This window comes from Lissotriton vulgaris, chromosome 4_1 (genome assembly GCF_964263255.1).
Source record: "Lissotriton vulgaris chromosome 4_1, aLisVul1.2, whole genome shotgun sequence".
NCBI lineage: Eukaryota > Metazoa > Chordata > Amphibia > Caudata > Salamandridae > Lissotriton > Lissotriton vulgaris.
Window position 1 is genome coordinate 1,083,809,000 of NC_141691.1, and position 24,112 is coordinate 1,083,833,111.

Consider the following 24,112-nt stretch of genomic DNA (forward strand, 5'->3'; position numbering starts at 1 on the left):
CCTGGCTTATCTTCACTGAAAAGCTCATTCTGAGTACATTTTTAGCATACGTTTGCTCCTGCCGGGTCAGCTGAGCAGCGAATTTCTATTTAACCACCTGCTATCATGAGAGACCTCAGGGCTGCATGTTTTGAGCCTAATACTGATCCTGAAAAGCGTTTCCAACCCCACTTACAAGTAAAACTAGCTAAATGTGCCTGGCTGCTATTCACTGAAAAGCTCATTCTGTGTATATTTTTGGCATACGTTTGCACCTGCCGGGTCAGCTGAGCAGCGAATTTCTATTTAACCACCTGCTTTCATGAGAGACCTCAGGGCTGCATGTTTTGAGCCCAGTACTGAGCCTGAAAAGCGTTTCCAACCCCACTTACAAGTAAAACTAGCTAAAATGTGCCTGGCTTCTCTTCACTGAAAAGCTCATTCTGAGTACATTTTTAGCATACGTTTGCTCCTGCCGGGTCAGCTGAGCAGCGAATTTCTATTTAACCACCTGCTTTCATGAGAGACCTCAGGGCTGCATGTTTTGAGCCCAGTACTGAGCCTTAAAAGCGTTTCCAACCCCACTTACAAGTAAAACTAGCTAAAATGTGCCTGGCTTCTCTTCACTGAAAAGCTCATTCTGAGTACATTTTTAGCATACGTTTGCTCCTGCCGGGTCAGCTGAGCAGCGAATTTCTATTTAACCACCTGCTATCATGAGAGACCTCAGGGCTGCATGTTTTGAGCCCAGTACTGATCCTGAAAAGCGTTTCCAACTCCACTTACAAGTAAAACTAGCTAAAATGTGCCTGGCTGCTATTCACTGAAAAGCTCATTCTGTGTACATTTTTGGCATACGTTTGCTCCTACCGGGTCAGCTGAGCAGCGAATTTCTATTTAACCACCTGCTTTCATGAGAGACCTCAGGGCTGCATGTTTTGAGCCCAGTACTGAGCCTGATAAGCATTTCCAACCCCACTTACAAGTAAAACTAGCTAAAATGTGCCTGGCTTCTCTTCACTGAAAAGCTCATTCTGAGTACATTTTTAGCATACGTTTGCTCCTGCCGGGTCAGCTGAGCAGCGAATTTCTATTTCACCACCTGCTATCATGAGAGACCTCAGGGCTGCATGTTTTGAGCCCAGTACTGATCCTGAAAAGCGTTTCCAACCCCACTTACAAGTAAAACTAGCTAAAATGTGCCTGGCTGCTATTCACTGAAAAGCTCATTCTGTGTACATTTTTGGCATACGTTTGCTCCTGCCGGATCAGCTGAGCAGCGAATTTCTATTTAACCACCTGCTGTCATGAGAGACCTCAGGGCTGCATGTTTTGAGCCCAGTACTGAGCCTGAAAAGCATTTCCAACCCCACTTACAAGTAAAAAAACTAGCTAAAATGTGCCTGGCTTCTCTTCACTGAAAAGCTCATTCTGAGTACATTTTTAGCATACGTTTGCTCCTGCCGGGTCAGCTGAGCAGCGAATTTCTATTTAACCACCTGCTATCATGAGAGACCTCAGGGCTGCATGTTTTGAGCCCAGTACTGATCCTGAAAAGCGTTTCCAACCCCACTTACAAGTAAAACTAGCTAAAATGTGCCTGGCTGCTATTCACTGAAAAGCTCATTCTGTGTACATTTTTGGCATACGTTTGCTCCTACCGGGTCAGCTGAGCAGCAAATTTCTATTTAACCACCTGCTTTCATGAGAGACCTCAGGGCTGCATGTTTTGAGCCCAGTACTGAGCCTGAAAAGCGTTTCCAACCCCACTTACAAGTAAAACTAGCTAAAATGTGCCTGCCTGCTATTCACTGAAAAGCTCATTTTGTGTACATTTTTGGCATACGTTTGCTCCTACCGGGTCAGCTGAGCAGCGAATTTCTATTTAACCACCTGCTTTCATGAGAGACCACCTCAGGGCTGCATGTTTTGAGCCCAGTACTGAGCCTGAAAAGCGTTTCCAACCCCACTTACAAGTAAAACTAGCTAAAATGTGCCTGGCTGCTATTCACTGAAAAGCTCATTCTGTGTACATTTTTGGCATACGTTTGCTCCTGCCGGGTCAGCTGAGCAGCGAATTTCTATTTAACCACCAGCTTTCATGAGAGACCTCAGGGCTGCATGTTTTGAGCCCAGTACTGAGCCTGAAAAGCATTTCCAACCCCACTTACAAGTAAAACTAGCTAAAATGTGCCTGGCTTCTCTTCACTGAAAAGCTTATTCTGAGTACATTTTTAGCATACGTTTGCTCCTGCCGGGTCAGCTGAGCAGCGAATTTCTATTTAACCACCTGCTATCATGAGAGACCTCAGGGCTGCATGTTTTGAGCCCAGTACTGAGCCTGAAAAGCGTTTCCAACCCCACTTACAAGTAAAACTAGCTAAAATGTGCCTGGCTTCTCTTCACTGAAAAGCTCATTCTGAGTACATTTTTAGCATACGGTTGCTCCTGCCGGGTCAGCTGAGCAGCGAATTTCTATTTAACCACCTGCTATCATGAGAGACCTCAGGGCTGCATGTTTTGAGCCCAGTACTGATCCTGAAAAGCGTTTCCAACCGCACTTACAAGTAAAACTAGCTAAAATGTGCCTGGCTGCTATTCACTGAAAAGCTCATTCTGTGTACATTTTTGGCATACGTTTGCTCCTGCCGGGTCAGCTGAGCAGCGAATTTCTATTTAACCACCTGCTTTCATGAGAGACCTCAGGGCTGCATGTTTTGAGCCCAGTACTGAGCCTGAAAAGCATTTCCAACCCCACTTACAAGTAAAACTAGCTAAAATGTGCCTGGCTTCTCTTCACTGAAAAGCTCATTCTGAGTACATTTTTAGCATACGTTTGCTCCTGCCGGGTCAGCTGAGCAGCGAATTTCTATTTAACCACCTGCTATCATGAGAGACCTCCGGGCTGCATGTTTTTAGCCCAGTACTGATCCTGAAAAGCGTTTCCAACCCCACTTACAAGTAAAGCTAGCTTTAATGTACCTGGCTACTATTCACTGAAAAGCTCATTCTGTGTACATTTTTGGCATACGTTTGCTCCTACCGGGTCAGCTGAGCAGCGAATTTCTATTTAACCACCTGCTTTCATGAGAGACCTCAGGGCAGCATGTTTTGAGCCCAGTACTGAGCCTGAAAAGCGTTTCCAACCCCACTTACAAGTAAAACTAGCTAAAATGTGCCTGGCTTCTCTTCACTGAAAAGCTCATTCTGAGTACATTTTTAGCATACGTTTGCTCCTGCCGGGTCAGCTGAGCAGCGAATTTCTATTTAACCACCTGCTATCATGAGAGACCTCAGGGCTGCATGTTTTGAGCCCAGTACTGATCCTGAAAAGCGTTTCCAACCCCACTTACAAGTAAAACTAGCTAAAATGTGCCTGGCTGCTATTCACTGAAAAGCTCATTCTGTGTACATTTTTGGCATACGTTTGCTCCTACCGGGTCAGCTGACCAGCGAATTTCTATTTAACCACCTGCTTTCATGAGAGACCTCAGGGCTGCATGTTTTGAGCCCAGTACTGAGCCTGAAAAGCATTTCCAACCCCACTTACAAGTAAAAAAACTAGCTAAAATGTGCCTGGCTTCTCTTCACTGAAAAGCTCATTCTGAGTACATTTTTAGCATACGTTTGCTCCTGCCGGGTCAGCTGAGCAGCGAATTTCTATTTAACCACCTGCTATCATGAGAGACCTCAGGGCTGCATGTTTTGAGCCCAGTACTGATCCTGAAAAGCGTTTCCAACCCCACTTACAAGTAAAACTAGCTAAAATGTGCCTGGCTGCTATTCACTGAAAAGCTCATTCTGTGTACATTTTTGGCATACGTTTGCTCCTACTGGGTCAGCTGAGCAGCGAATTTCTATTTAACCACCTGCTTTCATGAGAGACCTCAGGGCTGCATGTTTTGAGCCCAGTACTGAGCCTGAAAAGCGTTTCCAACCCCACTTACAAGTAAAACTAGCTAAAATGTGCCTGGCTTCTCTTCACTGAAAAGCTCATTCTGAGTACATTTTTAGCATACGTTTGCTCCTGCCGGGTCAGCTGAGCAGCGAATTTCTATTTAACCACCTGCTATCATGAGAGACCTCAGGGCTGCATGTTTTGAGCCTAGTACTGATCCTGAAAAGCGTTTCCAACCCCACTTACAAGTAAAACTAGCTAAATGTGCCTGGCTGCTATTCACTGAAAAGCTCATTCTGTGTATATTTTTGGCATACGTTTGCTCCTGCCGGGTCAGCTGAGCAGCGAATTTCTATTTAACCACCTGCTTTCATGAGAGACCTCAGGGCTGCATGTTTTGAGCCCAGTACTGAGCCTGAAAAGCGTTTCCAACCCCACTTACAAGTAAAACTAGCTAAAATGTGCCTGGCTTCTCTTCACTGAAAAGCTCATTCTGAGTACATTTTTAGCATACGTTTGCTCCTGCCGGGTCAGCTGAGCAGCGAATTTCTATTTAACCACCTGCTTTCATGAGAGACCTCAGGGCTGCATGTTTTGAGCCCAGTACTGAGCCTGAAAAGCGTTTCCAACCCCACTTACAAGTAAAACTAGCTAAAATGTGCCTGGCTTCTCTTCACTGAAATGCTCATTCTGAGTACATTTTTAGCATACGTTTGCTCCTGCCGGGTCAGCTGAGCAGCGAATTTCTATTTAACCACCTGCTATCATGAGAGACCTCAGGGCTGCATGTTTTGAGCCCAGTACTGATCCTGAAAAGCGTTTCCAACCCCACTTACAAGTAAAACTAGCTAAAATGTGCCTGGCTGCTATTCACTGAAAAGCTCATTCTGTGTACATTTTTGGCATACGTTTGCTCCTACCGGGTCAGCTGAGCAGCGAATTTCTATTTAACCACCTGCTTTCATGAGAGACCTCAGGGCTGCATGTTTTGAGCCCAGTACTGAGCCTGATAAGCATTTCCAACCCCACTTACAAGTAAAACTAGCTAAAATGTGCCTGGCTTCTCTTCACTGAAAAGCTCATTCTGTGTACATTTTTAGCATACGTTTGCTCCTGCCGGGTCAGCTGAGCAGCGAATTTCTATTTCACCACCTGCTATCATGAGAGACCTCAGGGCTGCATGTTTTGAGCCCAGTACTGATCCTGAAAAGCGTTTCCAACCCCACTTACAAGTAAAACTAGCTAAAATGTGCCTGGCTGCTATTCACTGAAAAGCTCATTCTGTGTACATTTTTGGCATACGTTTGCTCCTGCCGGATCAGCTGAGCAGCGAATTTCTATTTAACCACCTGCTGTCATGAGAGACCTCAGGGCTGCATGTTTTGAGCCCAGTACTGAGCCTGAAAAGCATTTCCAACCCCACTTACAAGTAAAAAAACTAGCTAAAATGTGCCTGGCTTCTCTTCACTGAAAAGCTCATTCTGAGTACATTTTTAGCATACGTTTGCTCCTGCCGGGTCAGCTGAGCAGCGAATTTCTATTTAACCACCTGCTATCATGAGAGACCTCAGGGCTGCATGTTTTGAGCCCAGTACTGATCCTGAAAAGCGTTTCCAACCCCACTTACAAGTAAAACTAGCTAAAATGTGCCTGGCTGCTATTCACTGAAAAGCTCATTCTGTGTACATTTTTGGCATACGTTTGCTCCTACCGGGTCAGCTGAGCAGCGAATTTCTATTTAACCACCTGCTTTCATGAGAGACCTCAGGGCTGCATGTTTTGAGCCCAGTACTGAGCCTGAAAAGCGTTTCCAACCCCACTTACAAGTAAAACTAGCTAAAATGTGCCTGGCTGCTATTCACTGAAAAGCTCATTCTGTGTACATTTTTGGCATACGTTTGCTCCTACCGGGTCAGCTGAGCAGCGAATTTCTATTTAACCACCTGCTTTCATGAGAGACCTCAGGGCTGCATGTTTTGAGCCCAGTACTGATCCTGAAAAGCGTTTCCAACCCCACTTACAAGTAAAACTAGCTAAAATGTGCCTGGCTGCTATTCACTGAAAAGCTCATTCTGTGTACATTTTTGGCATACGTTTGCTCCTGCCGGGTCAGCTGAGCAGCAAATTTCTATTTAACCACCTGCTTTCATGAGAGACCTCAGGGCTGCATGTTTTGAGCCCAGTACTGAGCCTGAAAAGCATTTCCAACCCCACTTACAAGTAAAACTAGCTAAAATGTGCCTGGCTTCTCTTCACTGAAAAGCTCATTCTGAGTACATTTTTAGCATACGTTTGCTCCTGCCGGGTCAGCTGAGCAGCGAATTTCTATTTAACCACCTGCTATCATGAGAGACCTCCGGGCTGCATGTTTTTAGCCCAGTACTGATCCTGAAAAGCGTTTCCAACCCCACTCACAAGTAAAGCTAGCTTTAATGTACCTGGCTGCTATTCACTGAAAAGCTCATTCTGTGTACATTTTTGGCATACGTTTGCTCCTACCGGGTCAGCTGAGCAGCGAATTTCTATTTAACCACCTGCTTTCATGAGAGACCTCAGGGCAGCATGTTTTGAGCCCAGTACTGAGCCTGAAAAGCGTTTCCAACCCCACTTACAAGTAAAACTAGCTAAAATGTGCCTGGCTTCTCTTCACTGAAAAGCTCATTCTGAGTACGTTTTTAGCATACGTTTGCTCCTGCCGGGTCAGCTGAGCAGCGAATTTCTATTTAACCACCTGCTATCATGAGAGACCTCAGGGCTGCATGTTTTGAGCCCAGTACTGATCCTGAAAAGCGTTTCCAACCCCACTTACAAGTAAAACTAGCTAAAATGTGCCTGGCTGCTATTCACTGAAAAGCTCATTCTGTGTACATTTTTGGCATACGTTTGCTCCTACCGGGTCAGCTGAGCAGCGAATTTCTATTTAACCACCTGCTTTCATGAGAGACCTCAGGGCTGCATGTTTTGAGCCCAGTACTGAGCCTGAAAAGCATTTCCAACCCCACTTACAAGTAAAAAAACTAGCTAAAATGTGCCTGGCTTCTCTTCACTGAAAAGCTCATTCTGAGTACATTTTTAGCATACGTTTGTTCCTGCCGGGTCAGCCGAGCAGCGAATTTCTATTTAACCACCTGCTATCATGAGAGACCTCAGGGCTGCATGTTTTGACCCCAGTACTGATCCTGAAAAGCGTTTCCAACCCCACTTACAAGTAAAACTAGCTAAAATGTGCCTGGCTGCTATTCACTGAAAAGCTCATTCTGTGTACATTTTTGGCATACGTTTGCTCCTACCGGGTCAGCTGAGCAGCGAATTTCTATTTAACCACCTGCTTTCATGAGAGACCTCAGGGCTGCATGTTTTGAGCCCAGTACTGAGCCTGAAAAGCGTTTCCAACCCCACTTACAAGTAAAACTAGCTAAAATGTGCCTGGCTTCTCTTCACTGAAAAGCTCATTTTGTGTACATTTTTGGCATACGTTTGCTCCTACCGGGTCAGCTGAGCAGCGAATTTCTATTTAACCACCTGCTTTCATGAGAGACCTCAGGGCTGCATGTTTTGAGCCCAGTACTGAGCCTGAAAAGCGTTTCCAACCCCACTTACAAGTAAAACTAGCTAAAATGTGCCTGGCTGCTATTCACTGAAAAGCTCATTCTGTGTACATTTTTGGCATACGTTTGCTCCTGCCGGGTCAGCTGAGCAGCGAATTTCTATTTAACCACCAGCTTTCATGAGAGACCTCAGGGCTGCATGTTTTGAGCCCAGTACTGAGCCTGAAAAGCATTTCCAACCCCACTTACAAGTAAAACTAGCTAAAATGTGCCTGGCTTCTCTTCACTGAAAAGCTTATTCTGAGTACATTTTTAGCATACGTTTGCTCCTGCCGGGTCAGCTGAGCAGCGAATTTCTATTTAACCACCTGCTATCATGAGAGACCTCAGGGCTGCATGTTTTGAGCCCAGTACTGAGCCTGAAAAGCGTTTCCAACCCCACTTACAAGTAAAACTAGCTAAAATGTGCCTGGCTTCTCTTCACTGAAAAGCTCATTCTGAGTACATTTTTAGCATACGGTTGCTCCTGCCGGGTCAGCTGAGCAGCGAATTTCTATTTAACCACCTGCTATCATGAGAGACCTCAGGGCTGCATGTTTTGAGCCCAGTACTGATCCTGAAAAGCGTTTCCAACCCCACTTACAAGTAAAACTAGCTAAAATGTGCCTGGCTGCTATTCACTGAAAAGCTCATTCTGTGTACATTTTTGGCATACGTTTGCTCCTGCCGGGTCAGCTGAGCAGCGAATTTCTATTTAACCACCTGCTTTCATGAGAGACCTCAGGGCTGCATGTTTTGAGCCCAGTACTGAGCCTGAAAAGCATTTCCAACCCCACTTACAAGTAAAACTAGCTAAAATGTGCCTGGCTTCTCTTCACTGAAAAGCTCATTCTGAGTACATTTTTAGCATACGTTTGCTCCTGCCGGGTCAGCTGAGCAGCGAATTTCTATTTAACCACCTGCTATCATGAGAGACCTCCGGGCTGCATGTTTTTAGCCCAGTACTGATCCTGAAAAGCGTTTCCAACCCCACTTACAAGTAAAGCTAGCTTTAATGTACCTGGCTGCTATTCACTGAAAAGCTCATTCTGTGTACATTTTTGGCATACGTTTGCTCCTACCGGGTCAGCTGAGCAGCGAATTTCTATTTAACCACCTGCTTTCATGAGAGACCTCAGGGCAGCATGTTTTGAGCCCAGTACTGAGCCTGAAAAGCGTTTCCAACCCCACTTACAAGTAAAACTAGCTAAAATGTGCCTGGCTTCTCTTCACTGAAAAGCTCATTCTGAGTACATTTTTAGCATACGTTTGCTCCTGCCGGGTCAGCTGAGCAGCGAATTTCTATTTAACCACCTGCTATCATGAGAGACCTCAGGGCTGCATGTTTTGAGCCCAGTACTGATCCTGAAAAGCGTTTCCAACCCCACTTACAAGTAAAACTAGCTAAAATGTGCCTGCCTGCTATTCACTGAAAAGCTCATTCTGTGTACATTTTTGGCATACGTTTGCTCCTACCGGGTCAGCTGAGCAGCGAATTTCTATTTAACCACCTGCTTTCATGAGAGACCTCAGGGCTGCATGTTTTGAGCCCAGTACTGATCCTGAAAAGCGTTTCCAACCCCACTTACAAGTAAAACTAGCTAAAATGTGCCTGGCTGCTATTCACTGAAAAGCTCATTCTGTGTACATTTTGGCATACGTTTGCTCCTGCCGGTTCAGCTGAGCAGCAAATTTCTATTTAACCACCTGCTTTCATGAGAGACCTCAGGGCTGCATATTTTGAGCCCAGTACTGAGCCTGAAAAGCGTTTCCAACCCCATTTACAAGTAAAACTAGCTAAAATGTGCCTGGCTGCTATTCACTGAAAAGCTCATTCTGTGTACATTTTTGGCATACGTTTACTCCTGCCGGGTCAGCTGAGCAGCAAATTTCTATTTAACCACCTGATTTCATGAGAGACCTCAGGGCTGCATGTTTTGAGCCCAGTACTGATCCTGAAAAGCGTTTCCAACCCCACTTACAAGTAAAACTAGCTAAAATGTGCCTGGCTGCTATTCACTGAAAAGCTCATTCTGTGTACATTTTTGGCATACGTTTGCTCCTACCGGGTCAGCTGAGCAGCGAATTTCTATTTAACCACCTGCTTTCATGAGAGACCTCAGGGCTGCATGTTTTGAGCCCAGTACTGAGCCTGAAAAGCGTTTCCAACCCCACTTACAAGTAAAACTAGCTAAAATGTGCCTGGCTGCTATTCACTGAAAAGCTCATTCTGTGTACATTTTTGGCATACGTTTGCTCCTACCGGGTCAGCTGAGCAGCGAATTTCTATTTAACCACCTGCTTTCATGAGAGACCTCAGGGCTGCATGTTTTGAGCCCAGTGCTGAGCCTGAAAAGCGTTTCCAACCCCACTTACAAGTAAAACTAGCTAAAATGTGCCTGGCTGCTATTCACTGAAAAGCTCATTCTGTGTACATTTTTGGCATACGTTTGCTCCTGCCGGGTCAGCTGAGCAGCGAATTTCTATTTAACCACCTGCTTTCATGAGAGACCTCAGGGCTGCATGTTTTGAGCCCAGTACTGAGCCTGAAAAGCATTTCCAACCCCACTTACAAGTAAAACTAGCTAAAATGTGCCTGGCTTCTCTTCACTGAAAAGCTCATTCTGAGTACATTTTTAGCATACGTTTGCTCCTGCCGGGTCAGCTGAGCAGCGAATTTCTATTTAACCACCTGCTATCATGAGAGACCTCTGGGCTGCATGTTTTTAGCCCAGTACTGATCCTGAAAAGCGTTTCCAACCCCACTTACAAGTAAAGCTAGCTTTAATGTACCTGGCTGCTATTCACTGAAAAGCTCATTCTGTGTACATTTTTGGCATACGTTTGCTCCTACCGGGTCAGCTGAGCAGCGAATTTCTATTTAACCACCTGCTTTCATGAGAGACCTCAGGGCAGCATGTTTTGAGCCCAGTACTGAGCCTGAAAAGCGTTTCCAACCCCACTTACAAGTAAAACTAGCTAAAATGTGCCTGGCTTCTCTTCACTGAAAAGCTCATTCTGAGTACATTTTTAGCATACGTTTGCTCCTGCCGGGTCAGCTGAGCAGCGAATTTCTATTTAACCACCTGCTATCATGAGAGACCTCAGGGCTGCATGTTTTGAGCCCAGTACTGATCCTGAAAAGCGTTTCCAACCCCACTTACAAGTAAAACTAGCTAAAATGTGCCTGGCTGCTATTCACTGAAAAGCTCATTCTGTGTACATTTTTGGCATACGTTTGCTCCTACCGGGTCAGCTGAGCAGCGAATTTCTATTTAACCACCTGCTTTCATGAGAGACCTCAGGGCTGCATGTTTTGAGCCCAGTACTGAGCCAGAAAAGCATTTCCAACCCCACTTACAAGTAAAAAAACTAGCTAAAATGTGCCTGGCTTCTCTTCACTGAAAAGCTCATTCTGAGTACATTTTTAGCATACGTTTGCTCCTGCCGGGTCAGCTGAGCAGCGAATTTCTATTTAACCACCTGCTATCATGAGAGACCTCAGGGCTGCATGTTTTGAGCCCAGTACTGATCCTGAAAAGCGTTTCCAACCCCACTTACAAGTAAAACTAGCTAAAATGTGCCTGGCTGCTATTCACTGAAAAGCTCATTCTGTGTACATTTTTGGCATACGTTTGCTCCTACCGGGTCAGCTGAGCAGCGAATTTCTATTTAACCACCTGCTTTCATGAGAGACCTCAGGGCTGCATGTTTTGAGCCCAGTACTGAGCCTGAAAAGCGTTTCCAACCCCACTTACAAGTAAAACTAGCTAAAATGTGCCTGGCTTCTCTTCACTGAAAAGCTCATTCTGTGTACATTTTTGGCATACGTTTGCTCCTACCGGGTCAGCTGAGCAGCGAATTTCTATTTAACCACCTGCTTTCATGAGAGACCTCAGGGCTGCATGTTTTGAGCCCAGTACTGAGCCTGAAAAGCGTTTCCAACCCCACTTACAAGTAAAACTAGCTAAAATGTGCCTGGCTGCTATTCACTGAAAAGCTCATTCTGTGTACATTTTTGGCATACGTTTGCTCCTGCCGGGTCAGCTGAGCAGCGAATTTCTATTTAACCACCAGCTTTCATGAGAGACCTCAGGGCTGCATGTTTTGAGCCCAGTACTGAGCCTGAAAAGCATTTCCAACCCCACTTACAAGTAAAACTAGCTAAAATGTGCCTGGCTTCTCTTCACTGAAAAGCTTATTCTGAGTACATTTTTAGCATACGTTTGCTCCTGCCGGGTCAGCTGAGCAGCGAATTTCTATTTAACCACCTGCTATCATGAGAGACCTCAGGGCTGCATGTTTTGAGCCCAGTACTGAGCCTGAAAAGCGTTTCCAACCCCACTTACAAGTAAAACTAGCTAAAATGTGCCTGGCTTCTCTTCACTGAAAAGCTCATTCTGAGTACATTTTTAGCATACGGTTGCTCCTGCCGGGTCAGCTGAGCAGCGAATTTCTATTTAACCACCTGCTATCATGAGAGACCTCAGGGCTGCATGTTTTGAGCCCAGTACTGATCCTGAAAAGCGTTTCCAACCCCACTTACAAGTAAAACTAGCTAAAATGTGCCTGGCTGCTATTCACTGAAAAGCTCATTCTGTGTACATTTTTGGCATACGTTTGCTCCTGCCGGGTCAGCTGAGCAGCGAATTTCTATTTAACCACCTGCTTTCATGAGAGACCTCAGGGCTGCATGTTTTGAGCCCAGTACTGAGCCTGAAAAGCATTTCCAACCCCACTTACAAGTAAAACTAGCTAAAATGTGCCTGGCTTCTCTTCACTGAAAAGCTCATTCTGAGTACATTTTTAGCATACGTTTGCTCCTGCCGGGTCAGCTGAGCAGCGAATTTCTATTTAACCACCTGCTATCATGAGAGACCTCCGGGCTGCATGTTTTTAGCCCAGTACTGATCCTGAAAAGCGTTTCCAACCCCACTTACAAGTAAAGCTAGCTTTAATGTACCTGGCTGCTATTCACTGAAAAGCTCATTCTGTGTACATTTTTGGCATACGTTTGCTCCTACCGGGTCAGCTGAGCAGCGAATTTCTATTTAACCACCTGCTTTCATGAGAGACCTCAGGGCAGCATGTTTTGAGCCCAGTACTGAGCCTGAAAAGCGTTTCCAACCCCACTTACAAGTAAAACTAGCTAAAATGTGCCTGGCTTCTCTTCACTGAAAAGCTCATTCTGAGTACATTTTTAGCATACGTTTGCTCCTGCCGGGTCAGCTGAGCAGCGAATTTCTATTTAACCACCTGCTATCATGAGAGACCTCAGGGCTGCATGTTTTGAGCCCAGTACTGATCCTGAAAAGCGTTTCCAACCCCACTTACAAGTAAAACTAGCTAAAATGTGCCTGCCTGCTATTCACTGAAAAGCTCATTCTGTGTACATTTTTGGCATACGTTTGCTCCTACCGGGTCAGCTGAGCAGCGAATTTCTATTTAACCACCTGCTTTCATGAGAGACCTCAGGGCTGCATGTTTTGAGCCCAGTACTGAGCCTGAAAAGCGTTTCCAACCCCACTTACAAGTAAAACTATCTAAAATGTGCCTGGCTTCTCTTCACTGAAAAGCTCATTCTGAGTACATTTTTAGCATACGGTTGCTCCTGCCGGGTCAGCTGAGCAGCGAATTTCTATTTAACCACCTGCTATCATGAGAGACCTCAGGGCTGCATGTTTTGAGCCCAGTACTGATCCTGAAAAGCGTTTCCAACCCCACTTACAAGTAAAACTAGCTAAAATGTGCCTGGCTGCTATTCACTGAAAAGCTCATTCTGTGTATATTTTGGCATACGTTTGCTCCTGCCGGTTCAGCTGAGCAGCAAATTTCTATTTAACCACCTGCTTTCATGAGAGACCTCAGGGCTGCATATTTTGAGCCCAGTACTGAGCCTGAAAAGCGTTTCCAACCCCATTTACAAGTAAAACTAGCTAAAATGTGCCATGCTGCTATTCACTGAAAAGCTCATTCTGTGTACATTTTTGGCATACGTTTGCTCCTGCCGGGTCAGCTGAGCAGCGAATTTCTATTTAACCACCTGATTTCATGAGAGACCTCAGGGCTGCATGTTTTGAGCCCAGTACTGAGCCTGAAAAGCGTTTCCAACCCCACTTACAAGCAAAACTAGCTAAAATGTGCCTGGCTTCTCTTCACTGAAAAGCTCATTCTGAGTACATTTTTAGCATACGTTTGCTCCTGCCGGGTCAGCTGAGCAGCGAATTTCTATTTAACCACCTGCTTTCATGAGAGACCTCAGGGCTGCATGTTTTGAGCCCAGTACTGATCCTGAAAAGCGAATCCAACCCCACTTACAAGTAAAACTAGCTAAAATGTGCCTGGCTTCTCTTCACTGAAAAGCTCATTCTGAGTACATTTTTAGCATACGTTTGCTCCTACCGGGTCAGCTGAGCAGCGAATTTCTATTTAACCACCTGCTTTCATGAGAGACCTCAGGGCTGCATGTTTTGAGCCCAGTCCTGAGCCTGAAAAGCATTTCCATCCCCACTTACAAGTAAAACTAGCTAAAATGTGCCTGGCTTCTCTTCACTGAAAAGCTCATTCTGAGTACATTTTTAGCATACGTTTGCTCCTACCAGGTCAGCTGAGCAGCGAATTTCTATTTAACCACCTGCTATCATGAGAGACCTCAGGGCTGCATGTTTTGAGCCCAGTACTGAGCCTGAAAAGCATTTCCAACCCCACTTACAAGTAAAACTAGCTAAAATGTGCCTGGCTTCTCTTCACTGAAAAGCTCATTCTGAGTACATTTTTAGCATACGTTTGCTCCTGCCGGGTCAGCTGAGCAGCGAATTTCTATTTAACCACCTGCTATCATGAGAGACCTCAGGGCTGCATGTTTTGAGCCCAGTACTGATCCTGAAAAGCGTTTCCAACCCTACTTACAAGTAAAACTAGCTAAAATGTGCCTGGCTGCTATTCACTGAAAAGCTCATTCTGTGTACATTTTTGGCATACGTTTGCTCCTACCGGGTCAGCTGAGCAGCGAATTTCTATTTAACCACCTGCTTTCATGAGAGACCTCAGGGCTGCATGTTTTGAGCCCAGTACTGAGCCTGAAAAGCATTTCCAACCCCACTTACAAGTAAAACTAGCTAAAATGTGCCTGGCTTCTCTTCACTGAAAAGCTCATGCTGAGTACATTTTTAGCATACGTTTGCTCCTGCCGGGTCAGCTGAGCTGCGAATTTCTATTTAACCACCTGCTATCATGAGAGACCTCAGGGCTGCATGTTTTGAGCCCAGTACTGATCCTGAAAAGCATTTCCAACCCCACTTACAAGTAAAACTAGCTAAAATGTGCCTGGCTTCTCTTCACTAAAAAGCTCATTCTGAGTAAATTTTTAGCATACGTTTGCTCCTGCCGGGTCAGCTGAGCAGCGAATTTCTATTTAACCACCTGCTATCATGAGAGACCCCAGGGCTGCATGTTTTGAGCCAGTACTGATCATGAAAAGCGTTTCCAACCCCACTTACAAGTAAAACTAGCTAAAATGTGCCTGGCTGCTATTCACTGAAAAGCTCATTCTGTGTACATTTTTGGCATACGTTTGCTCCTACCGGGTCAGCTGAGCAGCGAATTTCTATTTAACCACCTGCTTTCATGAGAGACCTCAGGGCTGCATGTTTTGAGCCCAGTACTGAGCCTGAAAAGCATTTCCAACCCCACTTACAAGTAAAACTAGCTAAAATGTGCCTTGCTGCTATTCACTGAAAAGCTCATTCTGTGTACATTTTGGCATACGTTTGCTCCTGCCGGGTCAGCTGAGCAGCGAATTTCTATTTAACCACCTGCTTTCATGAGAGACCTCAGGGTTGCATGTTTTGAGCCCAGTACTGAGCCTGAAAAGCGTTTCCAACCCCACTTACAAGTAAAACTAGCTAAAATGTGCCTGGCTTCTCTTCACTGAAAAGCTCATTCTGAGTACATTTTTGGCATACGTTTGCTCCTGCCGGGTCAGCTGAGCAGCGAATTTCTATTTAACCACCTGCTTTCATTAGAGACCTCAGGGCTGCATGTTTTGAGCCCAGTACTGAGCCTGAAAAGCGTTTCCAACCCCACTTACAAGTAAAACTAGCTAAAATGTGCCTGGCTGCTATTCACTGAAAAGCTCATTCTGTGTACATTTTTGGCATACGTTTGCTCCTGCCGGGTCAGCTGAGCAGCGAATTTCTATTTAACCACCTGCTTGCATGAGAGACCTCAGGGCTGCATGTTTTGAGCCCAGTACTGAGCCTGGAAAGCGTTTCCAACCCCACTTACAAGTAAAACTAGCTAAAATGTGCCTGGCTTCTCTTCACTGAAAAGCTCATTCTGAGTACATTTTTAGCATACGTTTGCTCCTGCCGGGTCAGCTGAGCAGCGAATTTCTATTTAACCACCTGCTTTCATGAGAGACCTCAGGGCTGCATGTTTGGAGCCCAGTACTGATCCTGAAAAGCGTTTCCAACCCCACTTACAAGTAAAACTAGCTAAAATGTGCCTGGCTGCTATTCACTATAAAGCTCATTCTGTGTACATTTTTGGCATACGTTTGCTCCTGCCGGGTCAGCTGAGCAGCGAATTTCTATTTAACCACCTGCTTTCATGAGAGACCTCAGGGCTGCATATTTTGAGCCCAGTACTGAGCCTGAAAAGCGTTTCCAACTCCACTTACAAGTAAAACTAGCTAAAATGTGCCTGGCTGCTATTCACTGAAAAGCTCATTCTGTGTACATTTTTGGCATACGTTTGCTCCTGCCGGGTCAGCTGAGCAGCGAATTTCTATTTAACCACCTGCTTTCATGAGAGACCTCACGGCTGCATGTTTTGAGCCCAGTACTGAGCCTGAAAAGCGTTTCCAACCCTACTTACAAGTAAAACTAGCTAAAATGTGCCTGGCTGCTATTCACTGAAAAGCTCATTCTGTGTACATTTTTGGCATACGTTTCCTCCTACGGGTCAGCTGAGCAGCGAATTTCTATTTAACCACCTGCTATCATGAGAGACCCCAGGGCTGCATGTTTTGAGCCAGTACTGATCCTGAAAAGCGTTTCCAACCCCACTTACAAGTAAAACTAGCTAAAATGTGCCTGGCTGCTATTCACTGAAAAGCTCATTCTGTGTACATTTTGGCATACGTTTGCTCCTGCCGGGTCAGCTGAGCAGCGAATTTCTATTTAACCACCTGCTTTCATGAGAGACCTCAGGGTTGCATGTTTTGAGCCCAGTACTGAGCCTGAAAAGCGTTTCCAACCCCACTTACAAGTAAAACTAGCTAAAATGTGCCTGGCTTCTCTTCACTGAAAAGCTCCTTTCTGAGTACATTTTTAGCATACGTTTGCTCCTGCCGGGACAGCTGACCAGCGAATTTCTATTTAACCACCTGCTATCATGAGAGACCTCAGGGCTGCATGTTTTGAGCCCAGTACTGATCCTGAAAAGCGTTTCCAACCCCACTTACAAGTAAAACTAGCTAAAATGTGCCTGGCTGCTATTCACTGAAAATCTCATTCTGTGTACATTTTTGGCATACGTTTGCTCCTGCCGGGTCAGCTGAGCAGCGAATTTCTATTTAACCACCTGCTTTCATTAGAGACCTCAGGGCTGCATGTTTTGAGCCCAGTACTGAGCCTGAAAAGCGTTTCCAACCCCACTTACAATTAAAACTAGCTAACATGTGCCTGGCTGCTATTCACTGAAAAGCTCATTCTGTGTACATTTTTGGCATACGTTTGCTCCTGCCGGGTCAGCTGAGCAGCGAATTTCTATTTAACCACCAGCTTTCATGAGAGACCTCAGGGCTGCATGTTTTGAGCCCAGTACTGAGCCTGGAAAGCGTTTCCAACCCCACTTACAAGTAAAACTAGCTAAAATGTGCCTGGCTTCTCTTCACTGAAAAGCTCATTCTGAGTACATTTTTAGCATACGTTTGCTCCTGCCGGGTCAGCTGAGCAGCGAATTTCTATTTAACCACCTGCTTTCATGAGAGACCTCAGGGCTGCATGTTTGGAGCCCAGTACTGATCCTGAAAAGCGTTTCCAACCCCACTTACAAGTAAAACTAGCTCAAATGTGCCTGGCTGCTATTCACTATAAAGCTCATTCTGTGTACATTTTTGGCATACGTTTGCTCCTGCCGGGTCAGCTGAGCAGCGAATTTCTATTTAACCACCTGCTTTCATGAGAGACCTCAGGGCTGCATATTTTGAGCCCAGTACTGAGCCTGAAAAGCGTTTCCAACTCCACTTACAAGTAAAACTAGCTAAAATGTGCCTGGCTGCTATTCACTGAAAAGCTCATTCTGAGTACATTTCTGGCATACGTTTGCTCCTGCCGGGTTGAGGTTCTTTGAAATCTGAACCTGTGTTTAAAATATCATTATTCTGCTATGATTTTGATATCAGAGAAACGAAAATGGCAGGTTTAATATGTGTGTGTATTTTCATCACGATACAATGATGCATGCAGGAGTTATTGACAAATTCATTCTGAGCCCACATGTCCCATGTTGTGAACAGCATCCATTTTAGTTGTTGCCCTTTACATAGGCATATACATGAGCCAATGATTCTTAAAGGACACGTATTCCTTAGCTTGAGTTCTTCCTGACTCCCATTTGACCTGAACAGGCTGAATCTGCCTACGTGATGTTGGCCTCACCAAACCAGTCCATGCCCTCTAGTCAATCTATATTAAAGATCTGAGCAACTTGTTGTGTACATTGGCCTGAGCAAGATTAGAAGGCCTAATACAGTAGCCATGCCTGTTTATGACCCACAAGCATTCCTTATCCTACATTTCTATCTTCCACACCTGGCTCTGTTTCTCTGCTTCTGGGCTTTTACAATGGGGAGGTGACCGTTTATATGATGGGGAGGAAACCAGTTCTATTGTGAGTTTCTCCGGCCTGCACAGGAAAATATGTGAAGTTTGACATATGTTCATGATGGAAGATGGGTTGGTCAGTTTGGGCAAGTAGAATAGAATTCATAATTATAGCCTGCTTTGTTATGGTACCATGGGAGCGACCTACAATGATGTGTTTCAAAGCAAGAATGTGAGCCTAGGGCCAAACTTTTTGTATAAAAAGCCTGCCTGAGAAAGCTCAGACAGGCTCCCTCTTTCAATTGTAAAACTACGGTTGGACGACGAAGCCTCATAATCAATTATAATAAAGATGTCTTTTGATTTTACAGATTGGCTGTCAATTCCTTTGCTGCTCTATTATACAAACTGCTGGATAGATCCCTGGTGGGGAGAGTGAGTCATTTTCTACTTTTCCTCAAATGGCGCATCCAACTGTGGGCCTTATCATGGAGTGGTTATCTGCAGGAGTGTTTTGTCAAAGGATGGAAAAACTACTGGGGAAGACAAGACAGAATTCTACCAAAAAGAGGTACTCGGGGCACAGGGTTTTCTGGGGGATTATCTGTCTCTGTGGCCCAGTATGTTTTTTGATTTTTCTGACTTAAAACTCTCCTAAAGATGTCACTCCTGACTAAGGAACCCATTTTTTTTTTTTTGCTGTAAGTATTTTTTAACAGACTGTTAGTGCAGTGGGGAATTGACAGTTATAATTTGTACAAATATTTGTGTATATGCAAATTGCAATTTGTATGGGCAGTTAATGAAGAGATATTTTCTCCATCTGCTTTAGTTGAATAATAAGTAGGTCGCTCCCAGTCCTTTGTGGTTCTGAGTCCTTAGTTGTTTATTGGTCGCAGAAATGTGACGCGGTCCTTAGTATTTATTGATACGCTTGGTTGCTTTTGTAGATTATCACTGGTTGCTTTTGTTAAGATAATCTTTGGTTTGGGTACCGGTACATTTGGTTCATTTGGTAGGCCTTTGGTTGCTGTGGTTCAGATTATCGCCGGTTGCTTTAGTTGGATAATCTTCCTCAGTATTGGTTCCTTAGTTTTATTTGAACACTGCAGTATTCAAAAAACATGGGTCACGTACATTTGCGTGTATATCGTTGGAGATAGCCCCATGAAGTTTGAAACCCGACTAGTGAGCGCAGATGCCTGGTCGCGGTATTTTTTTTTGTATTAGTATTGACTAGGTTGCAACAAAGGATTCCCGGTTGGAGGATTCGCGTCTGATACCTCCGGTTGGAACTCCAATTTATGAGCTCTCTCTAAGGGTCTGTGAGGCTGTCCCTTTTGCAGCCTTCTGGAAATCTGTTGTAGAATTAAAAAAAAAAAAAAACAAGAAAAAAATAGGAACAAAAACGTTTTTGTTGTAAATATGGTTTACAACTAGTATTGGTGAGCACAGTCTGTAGGCTGTTCCTGGTTTCTGTCCTAAGTGTTGACCTATGGGTTAAAATGTGTGTTTAAATGTCTATGTTGTTGTGGGTTTTGTTGTAAATTGCGACGGCGCTATGTACAAGAAATGGTTAGAACGCGCTGTTTTGTGTGTCCTGAGTGTTTGACCCCCCTTCTGTTTTGTGTCTGGAATGAGCTCAATGTATGTATGTGTATGGGTCACGTTCAATAGATGTAAATAAGGCTCCAAAGAAAGAAAAAAAAATGAAAAAACGAAATTGCCTGTTCTTTAGATGCACTGTGTTAGATGTTCACAGGCAAACGTTTTTAGCTGCAGTATATTTGATAGGAATGTTTCTTCAGCCAGCACTTTTTGCAGTTAAACACGGGTCGAATTTTGCATGAAGGCCCTTTTACATAAAAGAGGCCCAAAAAGTGACGCAGAATGTGACGCTTTTTAAGTTAGGTATATGCGCTCAGGTTTGTGAGTTAATGCATCTAAATAAGAGGCAAGGGATGTAGTGAGCATTTTATATGTAGAACAGTCACAATCAGCAATAATTAGGTTTCATTAGGAGAAAATAATTGTTAATTATGAAAAATAATTAATAAAAATTAGTGCTGCAAAAATCGTTTTTTAATATTTGTGAAGCTTAACACTCATACTATGACCCCCTAGCATTAAAATGTTTGATTTAAGTTATGTTGTACCACGAAAATGACCAAACACTTCTGTGCGCAATTTCCCTTACCCTAGGTGCAAACAAGCTCATTTCTATAAGGTATAAATTATTATTTTCAAATGTATGACTCGTAAATTGGGTAGTAGACATTCTAGTAATACCCATTATGCAAAAAAAATGTAGGATATTTATTTCTTAGTATCTAGAATACCAAAGTCGATTTTCAGATAAATAGACTGTTTTATATGGTTTCAGGGCCCCTTTTTAAAGTGTCTCTTTAGTAAATACATACATTTAGATCTTAATATATATGTTTGCAGGTTGTGCCTTCTTATGATTCAGCGAGTCAATGTGTCATAGAATTACAAGAAGCTTTTATTCTGAAAAAACTAGTATGTGTGTTATTAGGTTTGGTGATTTATTCAGAAAATCTAGGTTAAAAATATAAGAGTAGGGAGATGAATTTTAGCGCAAAAGAAAAAAAAGAGAGAGAAATTATTGTTTTAAATATAGTGAAATATTGCAGGTTATGTGGAAGTGGTTAAACCTACTGGCCTTGTCAGCTTCAGTTACCACGAGCAGGGGACTGGCAGAACCTGTATAACGTGTTCCAGCAGTAGCGGCTGAGATGTTATCTTGTAAGGCTGTCTTGTTGACATTTGTGACCTTTTAATTAGGACCTCGCCTGTGGAATGCAGCATGACGTGGTTAAACATGCATCTGATGCTAACTTCAGCTGCCTCTTTGTATTTAAATCCCTGCCCCTGCCACGGTCCTGACCTGAGGTCACTTGAATAACCTGACTTGCTCCGATAAATATAATTCCTGCTCATGTTTATAATTTAAAAGTATCTTCTTAAAGCGTTACAAATTTGACATTAGCTGGGATGGGGTTTTTGTTTTTGAACTAAAATGAGCAGAGGATGCAGGGCACATGTACAGCAAATGATGATTGCATTTTAGCCAAAGAATAAATAATAGCTCCAGCATGTTCCTACAAAACTCTTGTTGTTCGGTAATCTATGTCATCAACACATTTGTCTCAAATTAGAAATACGGCAGGGCTGACACAGCATTGCATCCCGCTAATAATAATAAAAGGAACACTATTTAATTTGTAAAACTGCAGCCTCATTTGTCAGTACCCTGAAGGATTGTAGAGCCCACACATGGTTTGCATAGCTCCCAGTTGCTTTCAAAATGCTGCACACAAGCGCTTTATATGAGATGTAGTTGATTGTATATGATTTAAATCTGTAACCTTCATTCATTGCAGGCTGGCTTGTTCTCATTTGCCGCATTCACATTACATCTGCGTTAAAAGCGCACATCTGAGATAATAAACAAATAGGAAAGGTATTCCTCATGCAAAATTGTAGCACCTGCACTTCATGTCTTACAAATTAAGCACTGTGTAAAATGAGGGAACATGATTTAAAAAGGGCAAATGCAAAAGTGATTTCTTTTTTAAAAAAAATATCAAACATTCTGCTAAATGATCTGTAGAACTGGTATATGTGTGTCTCCATGCTAGGAACGAATTTTTTTTTAGTTAAGTTTATTTGACAAAAAGAAAAACGAAGTGTTACATTAAGTTTTAGATAGGCAATAAGTAGAAGCCCTTCCCCAAAATTCTGCAACTTAAAGGCCTTAGGCCTGAGTGAGAATGGGCGTTTTTGCAAGGTACATGGACAAAAAGTTACAGGTAAATAATGAGAAGTTTTTTGTTTTTTTTGTATGTCACATTGTGTCATGTTTTGTAGTCTGATAAAAAGGGTTATAATTGATGTTGTATTATGAGAAATGTGTGTGTTGTGTATCTTTTCTGCTTCTTCCTACAGATAATTCATTGATTAATTCACAAGACACGTGAGTTGGCTGGTTGAAGAGAAATTTTTTTTAAAGAAATTTTAAGAAAAAAAATGTGTGTGTTTATGTTTCATTTATACATTTGGTCCACTGAAACGCGTTATTTGACACAGCGACATTATATTTTACAGCAGAGTATCAATTACCGGATGCTCCTCTGTCAAAAGGAGGGTATAGGATTTTAGACTTGACAATTGAGATTGGGCTGCAGGTTTATAGTGTAAAGTACATATGCCATAATATTGTGCATGACCGCTTATTCATATATGCTGTTTGTTTGTCTGGGCTGTTTTTCTTTGTGTTTTATATACAGCAAGTATATCTGATGGCCTGATATATGTATTTAAAAAAAAAAAAATTGTGTGTATGTTCTGTTCTATGGTGCTACTTTGAATTACAAGTTCCCCTGTGTTGTGAAGGAACACATATGACGATATGCATTGTTTCACAATAAATTGGATGAATTTGTATTAAGATAAATTTCACAGACATGGATCTCATATTGTGAGCGAGTAAGGCAGCAGTTTTTCCAGTGCATGCCTAAATTTGGCTGTAATGATTTTTAAGAAAACTAAAATGATATACTGGATCAAAATGTGCCACGCGTTGTTAGTCACTTAACTGCCTTTTTTCCTTAAGGACAGGCAGCTCTGCATTTATGTATCCTTGATTGGGCCTAAGGATGGAATTATAGATCCGTGACTAAAGGTGGCCTAATTTCGATATCGCATTTTTTGATCGCATTTTTTGATTCCTGAATAAGCCTATGGATTCATTTTTTCCCTGAAGAGACAACTGAACATTAGTTAGAATTACCGTGTAGGGTATAGATTGTCAGCGGTAGAGTTAAATTTCTGTAACATTGGTCTTTCATGTATCCCCGTGCTCTTGGTGCTGTGTCACATGCCTTAGGCCACCCAAGCAAACTCTTGTCCTTCCTATAGATTTTTCTTTTTTGCTCCTTCCCTGACCAATGTTGCATCATGTTTAGTTATTGAAGATTTTAGTTGTGTCCTACTTCCATTTTCCCTTCTCCATCTTCCTTTCACCAGTCAACCCATTTATTATTATGGGTGTATTGTTCATGTTCACACTTCTAAACTGCAGTGATGTAGTAGGAACCCCCCTTATGCCACATACATTCCCTTTTGATTGATCAGACTAGTTTTCAAGAATTTTCTTTAGGCCCACTTCAAATGTCTTTTCAGACTGACTGTCAGGATAGTGATAGCCTGGTTAATTGACCCAATACAAGTTTTCCATCTCAATAGGAGATTTTCCATCTCAATAGGAGATATCTCAAGTTTACATTCTTTTTAGTACAACATATTTTTAATGTCTATTTTTGATTTTTCAGTTCTCTTCTGTTTCTGCTGTTTCAATTTTTTTTCATAAGATGTGTTCTAATCATGCAGATACCAGGACTCTCTAGTTCTTGTCCTCTTGTCTGCACAGTTGATCATTAGCCTTTGTATTACATAGCGCATTTGATGCACATTGTTTAAAGAAGGGACTTCTTCATGTCCTTGATAATGTGTATTATGTCATTTCTCTATTTGAGATGTTCTAGATAAGGAGTTTAGGAACACCTAGGCTTCATCATTAAGGAGAATATGTATTTACCCCATTAAATAATGTATCCTATTAGATAATGCCACTGTATGAGGGCATCCATTTAGGTTCCCATGACGAATTGCCACTCCTTTGCAGATTGCAGGCCACTTGCTTGCAGCCCTCTTGTCAAAAAGCCAACCCATTAACTGTTTTTGTATCTGACTTGAAGGAAACTAACAATTGTGTTACATTTTCTATATCACTAGGC